General features: G+C 37.0%; 1 protein-coding gene across 1 annotated transcript in view; it reads right to left on the bottom strand.

The window, feature by feature from the left end:
• LOC118893553 (seminal plasma acrosin inhibitor A1-like) overlaps positions 1-18,082 on the bottom strand; it is a 148,352-nt gene that overhangs the window by 71,367 nt on the left and 58,903 nt on the right. The window lies entirely within an intron of this gene.

An 18,082-nucleotide genomic window follows, 5' to 3' on the forward strand; every position in this document is an offset into this window, starting at 1 on the left:
GTGCAGGCTCTGGTCACCACAACACCATCACACCCCTTATCAAGGGGATAATGGCCAGCACATGCTGAGGAAAGAAGTGGCTGGCATCCATACCAAAAATAGCCCTGGCACCAAAAATACTGGACTTACACAGTCTACACACGGATGTTCCCACATAAAAACACCCCTTCAAGGCCACAGTAGATAACTTGTTCTGTCTCTATGAGTTTATGGGAAACAGTTAAGTAACATGAAAAAGCAGAGGAACTATTCCCAATTAAAAGAACAAGAGAAATCCCCTGAAAGAACAAACAATGAAACAGACCTCTCAAGTCTACCAGACCCCAAGTTCAAAAAGGAGGTAATAAAAATGCTAAAGGAAATAAGAAAGATTATCAACAGAAATGCAGATCAGTGTAACAAGGAACTAAAAACTATAAAGAGGAACCAATCAAAATTAGACAACTCAATTGCCAAGATAAAAACCAAGCTAGGGCTTCCCTGGTGGCACAGTGGTTGAGAATCCGCCTGCCAATGCAGGGGACATGGGTTTGAGCCCTGGTCTGGGAAGAGCCCACGTGACGCGGAGCAACTAGGCTCGTGAGCCACAACTACTGAGCCTGCGCGTCTGGAGCCTGTGCTCCGCAACAAGAGAGGCCGCAACAGTGAGAGGCCCGTGCACCACGATGAAGAGTGGCCCCCGCTCGCCGCAACTAGAGAAAGCCCTCGCACAGAAATGAAGACCCAACACAGCCAAAAAAACTAAAATTAATTAATTAAAAGAAAAACAAACAAAAAAACCAAGCTAAAAGGAATGAATAGCAGACTAAGTTTCACAGAAGAATAAATAAGTGATCTGGAAGACAGAATAACACAAATCACTCAATTGTATCAGCAGACAGAAAGACAAATGAAAAGAAAATGAAAGCAACACATGAGATGTATGGGATAATATAAAATGTGCAAACCTATGCATAATAGGGATTCCAGAAGGAGAAGAAAGAGAAGAGGGGATCAAAAATATATTTGGAGGACTTCCCTGGTGGCACAGTGGTTAAGAATCTGCCTGCCAACACAGGGGACATGGGTTTGAGCCCTGGTCCGGGAAGATTCCACATGCCACGGAGCAACTAAGCCTGTGCACCACAACTACTGAGCTTGCGCTCTAGAGCCCACGAGCCACAACTACTGACCCTGCATGCCACAACTACTGAAGCCCGCATGCCTAGAGCCCATGCTTCACAACAAGAGAAGCCACCACAATGAGAAGCTCACGCACTACAACAAAGAGTAGCTCCCACTCTCCGCAACTAGAGAAAAAAGCCCACAAGCAGCAATGAAAACCCAATGTAGCCAAAAATAAAATGAATCAATTAATTAATTAAAAAAACATATATATATATATTTGGAGAAATTACTGCTGAAAGCTTCCCAAACCTGAAGGAAACAGATATCCACATATGAGAATCAGAGAGGGTCCAACACAAGATGAACCCAAACAGACCCACAACAAGACATCATAATTAAAGTGGCAAAAGTTAAAGACGGCTTCCCTGGTGGCACAGTGGTTGAGAATCTGCCTGCCGATGCAGGGGACATGGGTTCGAGCCCTGGTCTGGGAAGATCGCACATGCCGCGGAGCAACTAGGCCCATGAGCCACAACTACTGAGCCTGTGCATCTGGAGCCTGTGCTCCGCAACAAGAGAGGCCACAATAGTGAGAGGCCCTCACATCGCGATGAAGAGTGGCCCCCTCTTGCTGCAACTAGAGAAAGCCCTCGCACAGAAACGAAGACCCAACACAGCCAAAAATAAATAATAAGAAAAAACAAATAATAAATAAATAAAAAAAAAAAGTTAAAGAGATTATTCTAAAGTCAGCAAGAGGAAAACAGAAAGTTACAAGGGAACCCCCATAAGGTTATCAGCTGATTTCTTTGCAGAAAATTTGTAGGCCAGAGGGAGTGGCATAATATATCAAAGTGCTGAAAGAGAAAAACCTGCAACCTAGGATACTCTACCCAGCAAAATTATCATTTACAATAGAAGGAGAGATAAAGAATTTCTCAGAGAAGCAATAACTAAAAGAATACAACAATACTAAACCTAATAGCAATATTTAAGGTCTCCTCTAAATAGAAAAGAAGCAAAAACCTATAGGAAAGGGAAAAACACAATAGGAAAGGCAAATATATAAAAGGATTGAAGATCACTTAAATAAACCAGTACACAGACTAAGAAACAATCAAAAAAATTTTTGTAAAAGCAATTATAACTATAATCAACAGCAAAAAGATGTAAAATAGGACATCAAAATCGCAAAATGTGAAGAAGGGAGGAAAAAAGTGTAGGCCTTTCAGAATGTGTATCAACCTATATGACTATCAATCTAAAGCAAGTTGATAGAGTTATGGGTTAACATACTTGAAAACCAGGGTAATCACAAATCAAAAACATACAAAAGACTGACAAAACAAACAAAAATGTAAAAAGAAAGGAACTTAAGCAAAATACAAAAGAAAACCATCAAACCACAAAAGGAAAAACAAAAACATGACATGAACCAAGAAGAACTACAAAATCGACTGGAAAACAAGGTAAAAATGGCAATAAACACATACTCAACAATAATTACTTTAAATGTCAAAGGACTAAATGCTTGGATCAAAAGACATAGAGTCACAGATTAGATAAGCCAAGAACTACAATATGCTTCATACAAGAGACTCACTTTAGGGTGAAAGACATATAAACTGAAAGTGAGGGGATGTAAAAAAGATATTTCATGCAAATGGGAATGACAAAAAGCAGGGGTAGCAATACTCAGACAAAATAGACTTTAAAAGAAAGTTCATAAAGAAAGACAAAGAAGGACATTATATAATGATAAAGGAATCAATACCAGAAGAGAATATTACATCTGTTGACAAATACACACCCGATATAGGAGCACCGAAATATATAAGACAAATACTAAAACATAAAGGGAGAGATGGACAGAAATACAATAATAGTAGGAGACTTTAACACCCCACTGACATCAACTGACAGGTCTTACAGATAGAAGATCAATAAGGCAACACAGATCCTAAATGACATAACACCAGTTGGACTTCATTGGCATCTGCAGGACACTACATCCAAAAAAAAAGAAAAACCAGAATGCACATTTTTTTTCAAGTGCACATGGAACACTCTCTAGGATACAACACATGCTAGGTCACAAAACAAGCCTCAACAAATTCAAGAGGATATAAATCATTTCAAGCATCTTTTCTGACCACAATGGTATGAAACTAGAAATCAACCACAGAAAGAGAAATGAGAAAAAAAAAACAAAAATGATTACACAGAGACCAAACAACATGTTACTAAAAAAACAGTGGGTCAATGATGAAATCAAAGAGGAAATCAGAAAATACCTTGAGACAAACAACAATGAAAACACATCCTTACAAAATCTTATGGGATGCAGCAAAAGCAGTTCTAAGAGGGAGTTCATAGCAATAACAGGGCTTCCTCAAGAAACAAGAACTATCACAAATACACAACCTAATCTACCACCTAAAAGAATTAGAAAAAGAACAAACAAAACCCAAAGTCAGCAGAAGGAAGGAAATGATACAGATTAGAGAGGAAATAAATGAAATAGAAATTTTAAAAAAACTGAAAGGATCAATAAAACCAAGACCTGGTTTTTTTGAGAGGATAAACAAAACAAAAACCTCTAGCCAAGCTCAGCAAGAAAAAAAGAGAGGGGACCCAAATCAACAAAATAAAAAATGAAAGAGGGGAAATAACAACTGATACCACAGAACTAAAACAAAAGTCATGAGAGAATACTATGAACAGTTATATTCCAACAAATTGGACAACCCAGAAGAAACAGACAATTTTCTAGAAACATACAGCCTACCAAAATTGAGTCAAGAAGAAAAAACAGATAATCTGAACAGACCAATCACTAGAAGTGAAATAGAATCTGTAAACAAAACAAAACAAAAAAACACAAAAACCAAAACTCCCTGCAAACAAAAGTCCAGGACTGAATGGCTTTATTGGGGAATTCTACCAAACATAAAACGAGGAACTTGCAGGCTTCCCCAGTGGCACAGTGGTTGAGAATCCGCCTGCCAAAGCAGGGGACACAGGTTCAAGCCCTGGTCCAGGAAGATCCCATATGCCGTGGAGCAACTAAGCCTGAGCGCCACAACTAATGAGTCTGCACTCTAGAGCCCAAGAACCACAACTACTGAGCCCACGTGCCACATCTACTGAAGCCCATGTGCTCTAGAGCCCATATTCCGCAACAAGAGAAGCCACCACAATGAGAAGCCCGTGCAATAGAGTAGACCCTGCTCGCCGCAACTAGAGAAACCCCGCGCAAGGCAATGAAGACCCAACACAGCCAAAAATAATTAAATAAAAATAAATTTAAAAAAAAAGAAGAACTTACACCGATCCCTCTCAAACTCTTCCAAAAGACTGAAGAGGAGGAAACACTTCAAAATTCATTCTATGAAGCCAAAATTACCTTGGTACCAAAACCAGACAAAGACACTACAAAAAAAAGAAAATTACAGACCAATATCTTTGACGAATATAGATGCAAAAATCCTCAGCAAAATATTAGCAACTGAATCCAACAATACATAAAAAGGATCATAAACCATGACCAAGTTGGATTTATTCTTGGGTCGCAAAGATGGTTCAACATATGCAAATCAATCTATGTGATACACCATGTTAACAAAAGAAAAGACAAAAACCATATCATCGAGAGGGCAGAAAACAGAAGCAAGAAGAACTACAATCCTGCAGCCTGTGGAATTAAAACCACATTCACAGAAAGATAGACAAGGTGAAAAGGCAGAGAGCTATGTGCCAGCTGAAGGAACAAGATAAAACACCAGAAAAACAACTAAATGAAGTGGAGATAGGCAACCTTCCAGAAAAAGAATTCAGAATAATGATAGTGAGGATGATCCAGGACCTCGGAATAAGAATGGAGGCAAAGATCGAGAAGATGCAAGAAATGTGTAACAAAGACCTAGAAGAATTAAAGAACAAACAAACAGAGATGAACAATACAATAACTGAAATGAAAAATACACTAGAAGGAATCAATAGCAGAATAACTGAGGCAGAAGAATGGATAAATGACCTGGAAGACAGAGTGGTGGAATTCCTTGCTGCGGAAGAGAATAAAGAAAAAAGAATGAAAAGAAATGAAGACAGCCTAAGAGACCTCTGGGACAACATTAAACGCAACAACATTCACATTATAGGGATCGCAGAAGGAGAAGAGAGAAAGGACCCGAGAAAATATTTGAAGACATTAGAGTCGAAAACTTCCCTAACATGGGAAAGGAAATAGCCACCCAAGTCTGGGAAGCGCAGAGAGTCCAAGGCAGGATAAACCCAAAGAGAAACACACTGAGACACACAGTAATCAAATTGGCAAAAATTAAAGACAAAGAAAAATTATTGAAAGCAGCAAGGGAAAAGTGACAAATAACATACAAGGGAACTCACATAAGATTAACAGCCGATTTCTCAGCAGAAATTCTACAAGCCAGAAGGGAGTGGCATGACATACTTAAAGTGATGAAAGGGAAGAACCTACAACCAAAATTACTTTACCTGTCAAGGATCTCATCCATATTCGACAGAGAAATCAAAAGCTTTACAGACAAGAAAAAGCTAAGAGAATTCAGCACCACCAAACCAGCTGTACAACAAATGCTAAAGGAACTTCTCTAAGTGAGCAACACAAGAAAAGGACCTACAAAAACAAACCCAAAACAATTAAGAAAATGGTAATAGGAACATACATATCAGTGATTACCTTAAATGTAAATGGATTAAATGCTCCCACCAAAAGACACAGGTTTGCTGAATGGATACAAAAACAAGACCCATATATTTGCTGTCTACAAGAGTCCCACTTCAGACCTAGGGACACATACAGACTGAAAGTGAGGGGATGGAAAAAGATATTCCATGCAAATGGAAATCAAAAGAAAGCTGGAGTAGGAATACTCATATCAGATAAAAGAGACTTTAAAATAAAGAATGTTACAAGAGACAAGGAAGGACACTACATAATGATCAAGGGATCAATCCAAGAAGAAGATATAACAATTATACATATATATGCACCCAACATAGGAGCACCTCAATACCTAAGGAAAATGCTAACAGCTATAAAAGAGGAAATCGACAGTAACACAGTAATAGTGGGGGACTTTAACACCTCACTTACACCAATAGACATATCATCCAAACAGAAAATTAATAAGGAAACACAAGCTTTAAATGACACAACAGACCAGACAGATTTAATTGATATTTACAGGACATTCCATTCAAAAACAGCAGATTACAGTTTCTTCTCAAGTGTGCACAGAACATTCTCCAGGACTGATCACATCTTGGGTCACAAATCAAGCCTCAGTAAATTTAAGAAAACTGAAATCATATCAAGCATCTTTTCTGACCACAATGCTATGAGATTAGAAATCAATTACACGGAAATAAAATGTAAAAAACACAAACACATGGAGGCTAAACAATACGTTACTAAATAACCAAGAGATCACTGAAAAAATCAAAGAGGAAATCAAAAAATACCTAGAGACAAATGACAGTGAAAACATGATGATCCAAAACATAAGGGAGGCAGCAAAAGCAGTTCTAAGAGGGAAGTTTATAGCAATACAATCCTACCTCAAGAAACAACAAACATCGCAAAGAAACAATCTAACTTTACACCTAAAAGAACTAGAGAAAGAACAAACGAAACCCAAAGTTGGCAGAAGGAAAGAAATCATAAAGATCAGAGCAGAAATAAATGAAATAGAAACAAAGAAAACAACAGCAAAGATCAATAAAACTAAAAGCTGGTTCTTTGAGAAGGTAAACAAAATTGATAAACCATTAGCCAGACTCATCAAGAAAAAGAGGAAGAGGAGTCAAATCATTAAAATTATAAATGAAAAAGGAGAAATTACAACAGACACCACAGGAATACAAAGCATCCTAAGAGACTACTACAAGCAACTCTATGCCAATAAAATGGACAACCTGGAAGGAATGGACCAATTCTTAGAAAGGTATAACCTTCCAAGACTAAACCAGGAAGAAATAGAAAATATGAACAGACCAATCACAAGTAATGAAATTAAAACTGTGATTAAAAATCTTCCAACAAACAAAAGTGCAGGACCAGATTGGTTCACAGGTGAATTCTATCAAACATTTAGAGAAGAGCTAACACCCATCCTTCGCAAACTCATCTAAAAATTTCAGAGGAAGGAACACTCCCAAACTCATTCTATGAGGCCACTATCACCCTGATACCAAAACCAGACAAAGATACTACAAAAAACGAAAATTACAGACCAATAACACTCATGAATATTGATGCAAAAATCCTCAACAAAATACTAGCAAACAGAATCCAACAACACATTAAAAGGATCATACACCACGATCAAGTGGGATTTATCCCAGGGATGCAAGGATTCTTCAATATACACAAATCAATAAATGTGATACACCATATTAACAAATTGAAGAAGAAAAACCATATGATCATCTCAATAGATACAGAAAAAGCTTTTGACAAAATTCAACACCCATTTATGATAAAAACTCTCCAGAAAGTGGCCAGAGAGGGAACCTACCTCAACATAATAAAGGCCATATATGACAAACCCACAGCAAACATCATTCTCAATGGTGAAAAACTGAAAGCATTTCCTCTAAGATCAGGAACAAGACAAGGGTGCCCACTCTCACCACTATTATTCAACATAGTTTTGGAAGTCCTAGCCATGGCAATCAGAGAAGAAAAAAAAATAAAAGAATACAAATTGGAAAAGAAGAAATAAAACTGTCACTGTTTACAGAGGACATGACACCATACATAAAGAATCCTAAAGATACCACCAGAAAACTACTAGAGCTCATCAATGAATTTGGTAAAGTAGCAGGATACAAAATTAATGCACAGAATTCTCTTGCATTCCTATAAACTAATGATGAAAAATCTGAAAGAGAAATTAAGGAAACACTCCCATTTACCACTGCAACAAAAAGAATAAAATACCTAGGAATAAACCTACCTAGGGAGACAAAAGACCTGTATGCAGAAAACTATAAGACACTGATAAAAGAAATTAAAGATGATACCAACAGATGGAGAGATATACCATGTTCTTGTATTGGAAGAATCAATACTGTGAAAATGACTCTACTACCCAAAGCAATCTACAGATTCAATGCAATCCCTATCAAGTTACCAATGGCATTTTTTACAGAACTAGAACAAATCATCTTAAAATTTGTATGGAGACACCAAAGACCCCGAATAGCCAAAGCAGTCTTGAGGGAAAAAACGGAGCTGGAGGAATCAGGCTCCCAGACTTCAGAGTAAACTACAAAGCTACAGTAATCAAGACAATATGGTACTGGCACAAAAATAGAAATACAGATCAATGGAACAGGATAGAAAGCCCAGAGGTAAACCAACGCACCTATGGTCAACTAATCTATGACAAAGGAGACAAGGATATACAATGGAGAAAAGACAGTCTCTTCAATAAGTGGTGCTGGGAGAACTGGACAGCTACATGTAAAAGAATGAAATTAGAACACTCCCTAACACCATACACAAAAATAAACTCCAAATGGATTAGAGACCTAACTGTAAGATCGGACACTATAAAACTCTTAGAGGAAAACATAGGAAGAACAGTCTTTGACGTAAATCAGAGCGAGATCTTTTTTGATCCACCTGCTAGAGTAATGGAAATAAAAACAAAAATAAACAAATGGGACCTAATGAAACTTAAAAGGTTTTGCACCGCAAAGGGGGGAAAGTGGCGGAGGGGGGGGGTGATGAATTGGGAGATTGGGATTGACATATATACACCAATATGTATAAAATGGATAACTAATAAGAACCTTCTGTATAAAATAAATAAATAAAATAAAATTTAAAAAAAAACCCCATATGATCATCTTGATAGATGCAGAAAATACCTTTGATAATATTCAACATCCATTCATTATAAAAACTCTCACCAAAGTGGGTCTAGAGGGACTGTATCTCAACACAATAAAAGCCATTTACGACAAACCCACAGTCCATATAACACTCAACGGTGAAAAGCTAAAAGCCTTTCTGCTACTAAATTCAGGAATAAGACAAGGATGCCCCCTCTCAACACTTCTATTCAGCACAGTATTGGTAGTCCTAGCCACAACTATCAGACAAAAAAAAAAAAAAAAAAAGAAATTAGAGGTAATTCAAATTGGAAAGGAAGAAGTAAAAATGTCACTATTTTCAGATGACATGATACTCTATAGAGAAACCTTAAGATTCCACACAAAAACTATTAGAATAAATGAATTCAGCAAGGTAGCAGGATACAAGATTAATATACATAAATCTGTTGCATTTCTTTACCTAACAATAAAATATCAGAAAGAAAAAAAAAATCCCGTTTAAAACTGCATCCAAAAAAAAAAAACAAAAACACCTAGGAATAAACTAAACCAAGGAGGTAAAAGACTTACATGCTAAAAGCTATAAAACACTGAAAAAGGAAATTGAAGTTGATTCAAGAAGTGGAAAGGTATCCCATATTCTTGAATTGGAAGAATATTTTTAAAATGTCCACGCTACTCAAAGCAATCTACAGATTTAATGTGATTCCTATCGAATTACCCATGACATTTTTCACAGAACTAGAACATATAATCCTGAAATTTATATGGAACCATGAAAGACCCTGAATTGCTAAAGAAATCCTAAGGAAAAAGAACAAAGCTGGAGGCATAACCCTTCCAGACTTCAGACAATACTACAAAGCTACAATAATCAAAACAGCATGGTATTGGCACAAAAACAGACATATGGATCAACGGAACAGAGAGTCCAGAAATAAATCCACACACGTATGGTTAATTAATCTACAACAAAGCAAGAATATACAATGGAGAAAAGACAGTCTCTTCAGCAAGTGGTGTTGGCAAAGCTGGACAGCCTCATGTAAAGCAATGAAATTAGAACACTCCCTCACACCACACATAAAAATAAACTCAAAATGGTTTAAAGACCTAAATGTAAAACATGACACCATAAAACTCCTAGAAGAGAACATAAGCAAAACATTCTCTGACATAAATTGTAGCAATATTTTCTTAGATCAGTTTCCCAAGGCAAAAGAATTAAAAGCAAAAATAAACATATGGTACCTAATCAAACTTAAAAGCTTTTGCACAGCAAAGAACACCATCAACAAAATGAAAGGACAACCTACAGAATGGGAGAAAACATTTGCAAACAACACAACCGATGAGGGATTAATGTTCCAAAATATACAAACAGCTCATATAACTCAATGTCAAAAAAACAAATAAGCCCATCAAAAAATAGGCAGAAGACATAAATAGACATTTCTTGAAAGAAGACATACAGATGGCCAACACAGCACATGAAAAAATGCTCAAAACTTCTAATTATTAGAGAAATACAAATCAAAACCACAATGAGATAGCAAATCATACTGGTTAGAATGGCCATCATCAAAAAGTGTACAAATAATAAATGCTGGATAGGGTACGGACAAAAGGGAACCCTCCCACACTATTGGTGAGAATGTAAATTGGTTCAACCACTATGGAAAACATTATGGAGCTTCCTTAAAAAACTACACAGAGAGCAACCATATGATCCAGCAATCCCACTCTTGGGCACATACCCAGAAAAGATGAAAACTCTAATTCGAAAAGATACATGCATCCCAATGTTCATAGCAGCACTATTTACAATAGCCAAGACATGGAAACAACTCAAGTGCTCACCAACAGACGACTGGTTTAAGAAGATGTAGGGTGTATACACACATACACACAATGGAATATTCCTCAGCCATAAAAAAGAATGAAAGAATGCCATTTGCAGCCACAAGGATGAACCTAGAGAATATCATACTAAGTGAAGTAGGTCAGACAGAGAAAGACAAATACCATATGATATCACTTATATGCAGAATCTAAATAATAGTACAAATGAACCTATATACAAAACAAACATACTCACAGATATAGAAAATAAACTTATGGTTACCAAAAGGGAAAGGGAGAAGGGGGGAGGGATAAATTAGGAGCATGGGATTAACAGATACAAACTACTACACATAAAACAGGTAAGCAAAGACAATTTACAGTATAACACAGGGAACTATATCCAATATCTTGTAATACCAATAATGGAAAATAATCTGAAAAATATATATATATATAACTGAATCACTTTGCTGTACACCTGAAACTAACATAAAAGTGTAAATAAACTATACTTCAATAAAACATAGATAGATAAATAAATAAGACAGAAGGACATGATAATGCAAGATCCTTGATGGATTTTTAAAATTATTACCATTGTTATGATTATTAATAGTTCACATATCATAAAATTCTTGTTTTTAAAGTGTATAATCCAGTGGTTTCTAGTCTACTCACAAAACTGTGCAACTATCACCACTATCTAATTCCAGAACATTTCATCACCCCCAAAACAAACTCCATACCCATTAGCAGTCACTCCTATTCCCCTATCCTTCTAGCCCCTGGCAATCATTAATCTGACTTTTGTCTATAGATTTGCTATTCTTGACATTATGCTTAAATAGAATCATAAAGTATGTAGCCTTTTGTCCATAAGATTATTCTACGCTGTAGCATTTATCAGTACTTTATCCTTTTTATTGAATAATATTCTAATCTGTGGATGTACTATATTTAATCATTCATCAGTTGATGAATAGTTGGATTTTTTACAATTTGGGGCTATTATGAATAAAGCTGCTATGAACATTAATGTTTTTGGTGGATATATGTTTTCAATTCTCTTGGGCAAATACCTAGGAATGGAATTGCTAAGTCATTATGGTAACTCTACATTTAACTTTTTGAGGAACTACCAAACTATTTTCCAAAGCAGATGCACCAATTTATATTCCCACCAGCAATGTATGAGAGTCTCAACATCTCCACATCCTTGCCAACATCTTGTCTGTTTGTTTTTTTAATTGTAGCCATCCTAATGGATGGGAAATGGTATCTCATTTTGGTTTTGATTTGCATTTCCCTAATAACTAATGATGATGAGCATATTTTCATGTGCTTATTGGCCATCTGTATATTTTCTTTTGAAAAATGTCTATTTCAATTCTCTGCTTGGTTTTCAACTAAATTATTTGGTTATTGTTGAGATGTAAATATAATTTCTAAAATATATTCTAGATACTCGTCCCTTATCAGATATGTGATTTGCAAGTATTTTCTCCCATTCTGTGGACGCTTTTAAGTGTAAAAGTCTTTAATTTTGATGATGTCCAATTTATCTATTTACTCTTTTGTTTCTTGTAATCTTAAGTGTCATATTTAAGAAACCATTGCCTGTTCAAAGGTCACAAAGATTTACACGTTTTCTTCTAAGAATTGTATAGTTTTAGCTCTTACATTTAAGTGTTTTGAGTTAATTTATGTTATGATTTTTAATACAAAATGAGGTGGGGGTCCAATCTCATTGTTTTGTATGTGAATATCCAGTTGTCCCAGAACCAATTTTTGAAAAGACTATTCTTTCTTCAATGAATTGTTTTGTCATTCTTGTCAAAAATCAATTGACCATATATATTAGAATTTATTTTTAGATTCCCAACTCTATTATACACTCTTTTGATAAGTATAACCTTGTAGTAAAATTTTCAATTGTTAAGTGTGAGCTCTCCATCTTTTTTCTTTTTCAAGATTGTTTTGGCTAACTCTTATTTCCATTAGAATTTTAGGGTTAGCTCATTCATTTTCCAAAAAGGGCAGCTAACCTTGATACAGAGTATTGCCATCTTAACAATATTAAATCTTGTTGGATTGGATCATTTTGTTATAAAGGCATTGTTGGCACAGATGGTAAAATTTGAATTAGAGTCTTGAGGTGAAGAGTACACAAGAAGTTATTCTATTCTTGCAACAATTATTTCAAAATAAAAAGTTAAAATTTAAAAATGTGTTCTTCCTAATTGCTATGCAAAGCAGGTACTAGTAATCTGGTAAAACTGTTCTTCCAAGAAAGCAAAGTCAAGGCACAGCAGTGACTTCAAAACGTTAAAGACCAAGAGAATATGTAAAGGATATGCTATGTAGGCTAAGTTTTTAAATAAATTTTCAAATAAACCGTAAGATTCTCCCCACCTCCTCCACCCCTAATATACACTGAAAATATTTCAGAATTCCTTAGGAAAAGAAATCTCAATTTCATAGTGACATTTTAAGCTGTTTTTCAGTATAAATCAGGGTTGACTAAAAGGTCTTGCTTACATAGGAGGAAAGGACTGCCACTGTGTTGTCTTTTCTTCTCAGAGAGACATTTCTGAGAAGTTCAAGTGACTTTCTGCCAAGGATTTCCTGGTTCCCAGATGCTGCAACATTACTCTTCCCAGAGGTGAACACTTAACACATACGTGCATATTAATAGGCTCCAAACTCTGGTGACAGTCTTCATCAGAAGCAGAGTAAGTTTAAGAAACTATAGCCCTACCAGGCCCAGCCCTCTGACACTCCATAGAGTCACCTTTGTTTTAGTCCTCCTCTGATCTTCTGTCTAAAAATCTTGGGCTTCAGTTCAGATAACTGCCTTATTTCCTCACCTTTAGCATCCCCTATTATGGCCCTGGAGCTCTATGTTAACCTTCTCCTTCTACATCGCCCTCTCTCTTCTTCTCCCTTCTGCATTCACAGTCTTATAACAAGAGCTGAGTGTCTGAGGCTATGATCCAGTTTCTTCAAGTGGTACTTACCTTACTGAACCCTTATTTCTCATTCCAGAGAAATACTTATTTCTTATAAGAGAAATGGGCCTTAGATGACTGCTACTTGTCTGGTCCAGTATCTTTGGATAGGCTTGCCCTTAAGATAACTAGTCCTGCCAGCTGGCTTACACCTCTCAAGGGAGGCAGGGTTGTATAAGAGTTCAAGAGTAGAGTTTTTGAGAAGGACCACTCTGGATTCTAATACAAACCAAGTCATTTAATCAGAAACTTGGAAAAATTATTTAACCTCTCTGATCCTAATTTCCCCTCTGTAAAATGGGAATAGTAATACCTATAGGTTCTCCTAAAATCTGTGCTAGATGAGCTTCTATGACAGATGAGGGGGAAATGTTTGGAAGACTGTAACTGAAAGAGTGGTACATGAGTAGCAGTAAATAATAGGGGCTTAAATTCACCTAGATCTTTGGAAGATTTCTCAAGAAAAAATTATCAACATTAAACAGGCTTTCCCTTTCTTCTCTGAAATATGTAGTTTTATTGGAATCTTTCCTCAAGAAATACTACTATTCTAAAATTGTATACTAAATTAAATAGTTGGGCCCACTATGGAGGGAAAACTGAGACTGGCAAGGAAGCTCCTAAATAACTCACATTGCTTGGATACTTTCTCTGGGGTCTCTGGAAAGGTAGGCAAGGATTCAAGGCCACTTTTTCTCAAGGCCAGAGAGTAATGGAAATTTAAAGTCAGAGATAGGAAATCATATACCAGTGGTTTCCCTCACTTGAGTAACTTGCAAAATAGTAAAATTATTTTTTAAAACTTTAAAGAGGGGATTTAGATTTTAGATTTCCCAAAGAAAAAGTAGTTGGTGACATTAAACATCTAACTTTGCCTCATAATGACTAAAGCTTTATCACAGCATAATGGTGGAATTTGGAAACTTTTCATCTGGACCAATGATATTTAAATTATTTCATGGAGCCCTGGGGACTCCATGAATGTGACTCGGGGACTATCATGGGAAGACAGGGACTGGCAAACCAAGCTCCCACATTCCCTCTTCAAGGAATAGAGCACCTCTGGTATCTGTTTAATATATTGTACTTCCATATAACATTTTCCAGCTCCACCATTCACTCTTGTGACTTTCGACAATTTATTTATTCTCTCTGTGCTTCACTTCCTTCATTTGTAAAGTCTTGGCAGTAATATCATTTATCTCCTATATTTTTAAAAAATTTAGATGAGTTAATATTCATATGACAGTTCCAACCGTACCAGACACATAATTAGTGCTCAGTAAATATCATTACTGTTATTGCTATTGTTATTAAGAAAGTATTTTGCTGTTAAAAAAGAAAAAGTTAAAAATATGGATAGAGGTCATTTTCAAATTCAATAAAGGAATCACCTCTGCAGGGTTCCTGACACGTATTCACTGGCTCCAATGGGACACTTAAAATGGAAGATTCTCATTACCTCTTGTCATTACCAAATATTTCTAATCATCACTAAGTTCCCTTTTCTATCAAATGCTAACATCTGTTATTTCCAGTAAGGCCACAAAGATACATCATTTGCTTATTTTAAGATAGTTCCTAAGTGCTTTCTGAGCCTTTTCTGCTCCATATCACTGGTCATGGTCATTAAATACTAATGACAATGTATACGTAATAAGTGCTTTACAATCTCATTTGAAAATCATAACCAGCTTATGATATGGTGCCATTATTAACTTTATTCTGTTAAGTTTGTTAAAGAAAAGTTATTTGACACTTGTTAAAATGGTAAGGAAGACATTATTCAAGGTATAGTCTTGAACATCCCTAGTGTAATACCCCTATTGCAATGGGGGAGAGAGATTGGACTCAATTCTGAATACAAGTGGGGATTTTAGCCAAGGAGCCAGGTTAAGTGTTCACTAGATGGAAAATTATTAATAGGAGATATTAAGGGGGGAATTCTTGCTAAAGGCAGACCAAGGACTTATACATTAAAAGTGGGGGATGAAGAACTTGATCAGATGTCAAGGGTGACCAGATATCAATGGTAGGGGGATGACTTAGCAGGATTCTATGCTAAGACACGGCTGGGCAGGCCAAAGACATGAAGTGTAGGGGAGATGGAGGGAGAGGAGGTGGGGGGAGGTCAAGGCCCAGTTGAGAAGAGAACTCACAGGAGCCTAACTAAAGTTTGGTCAAGAAGGGAATCTTTGTCAAGCTACAATGAAGGCAGTGACAATGTTTCTCATTATTCATGGTATACCAAAGTTGTATTATAGTCTCTAAGACAGAGTAAATATTCATTAATAATTACTGAATAAGCAAATGAAGATAAAGAAACTAAGGCTTTTAGCAGTTCAATAATTTGCACAAGGTCACATAGGGAATGGTGGAGGTGGCAATGAATTCAGGTCTGCAAGACTCTTAGAGGGACTTCCCTGGTGGTCCAGTGGTTAGAATCCGCCTTCCAATGCAGGGGACGCGGGTTCGATCCCTGGTCGGGGAACTAAGATCCCACATGCCGCGGGGCAGCAAAGCCCATGCACCACAACTAGAGCCTGCGCACTCTGGAGCCTGCACGCCACAAGTAGAGAGACGCCTGCACGCCGCAATGAAGAGCCCACGTGCTGCAACTAAGACCTGATGCAGCCAAATACATACATAAATAAATAAAGTAAAATAAAAGGAAAGGAAAACAGCTTGAAATAATTTGAAAAAAAAAAAAAAAAAAACGAAACACGTATAGAGTGTCAGCTCTCAGTAGTATTATGATGCCTGCCCTCCAGACCATCCCAGCACACCAGCACAGGTTCCGGTTGTTTTATCCTTCTGAAGGGAAACAAATGTGAATTTCAGTCTCTCAGCCTTTGGCACTACTTCTATTACTGGTATAGACAGTGTCTTCCAACTCCGTCTACCAAAACTGCAAGAGCTGCTTCCAAGGTCTTCTCATAGAGTCACTCTATGCGAAATTGGCACATTCCAAAACGTGTTCTTGTTGCCTTTATCAAAGACTTCAAGTGAAGCATGGTTTGATGAGAGCACAATTAAGCTTATCTATTTATATTTATTTATTAATTTGGTTGCACTGGGTCTTAGTTGTGGCAGGCGGGCTCCTTAGTTGCGGCAGGTGGGCTTGTTGTGGCTCACCGGCTCCTTACTTGCAGCACACAGCCTCCTCAGTTGTGGCATGAAAACTCTTAGTTGCGGCATGCATGGGATCTAGTTCCCTGACTAGGGATCGAACTGGGGCCCCCTGCATTGGGAGTGCAGAGTCTTAACAACTGCGCCACCAGAGAAGTCCCACAATTAAGTTTACTTAAATCATGACCAAATGACTGGTGGCTTGTCTATTGAAAGTTATTATATTAGTAGATATCACTGACCCTGTGTGTAACTACATGCCAGGGCAAAGTTAACATCTCATTCTTGAACCATCAGCCTGCATTTGGGGACCAGAAAATCACAGTCAAAATTTCAGGGACAGTCCAGCCACTGCATCCACTAGATCTGTTCTTGGTTAAGATGGTCATATAACTCTTTATTATTGGCTTTGTGGAAGTCCTCCTCCCAAGGGCCCTTGATAAAGATGCTTTCACCAGAGATCTGGCAGGTAAATGAGGTAGCTCACCAGCTCCACCCATTATACCATCTCCCCCAAATTTGGGATTCTTGCAAAAATTATCCCCTTTCTAAAAAACATGAATCATTGCTTGTTTGTGCTGAATCAAAACTTGGACGCTGATACCTTTTCTCTGTGTCCAGTCTGGGGTCTCAACTGCCAACATTTCCCCTTCGGTGTGGGAGGGGAGGGGATGGGAGGAGAGGAACCTGAGAAAATGTTAAAACCTATAAAGCTGCTATGCTGATGACTCTTCCTGGAGAAAGTAGTGCAACAAAGAATATGTAGTAAAGCCAGTGAAATTACTTAACTTCCTTGTGACTTCATTCCCTCATCTGTAGAACAAAGAAAATGATAGCATCTGTCAGATGTGTTCTGAAGATCAAACTGTGTAACAGATGTGAAAGCACTCAAACCTTTATGTACGTAAAGAGGTAAGGAAATAATGCCAACTTTATCGGGTCTGATTATCTATTAAAATGTCATGCATAATCATCTCTCTTTCACAATTAAAGGATTTCCATACCTAGTAGATGTTTCTGACCTCTTCCCAGAATTCGGTTTCTGGAAATAGCTATTTTACAACTGAGGCAGAACTCCTGACAATATATAAGGTAGAAACCATCAG

This window comes from Balaenoptera musculus, chromosome 3, assembly GCF_009873245.2.
Source record: "Balaenoptera musculus isolate JJ_BM4_2016_0621 chromosome 3, mBalMus1.pri.v3, whole genome shotgun sequence".
NCBI classification, from domain to species: Eukaryota; Metazoa; Chordata; class Mammalia; order Artiodactyla; family Balaenopteridae; genus Balaenoptera; species Balaenoptera musculus.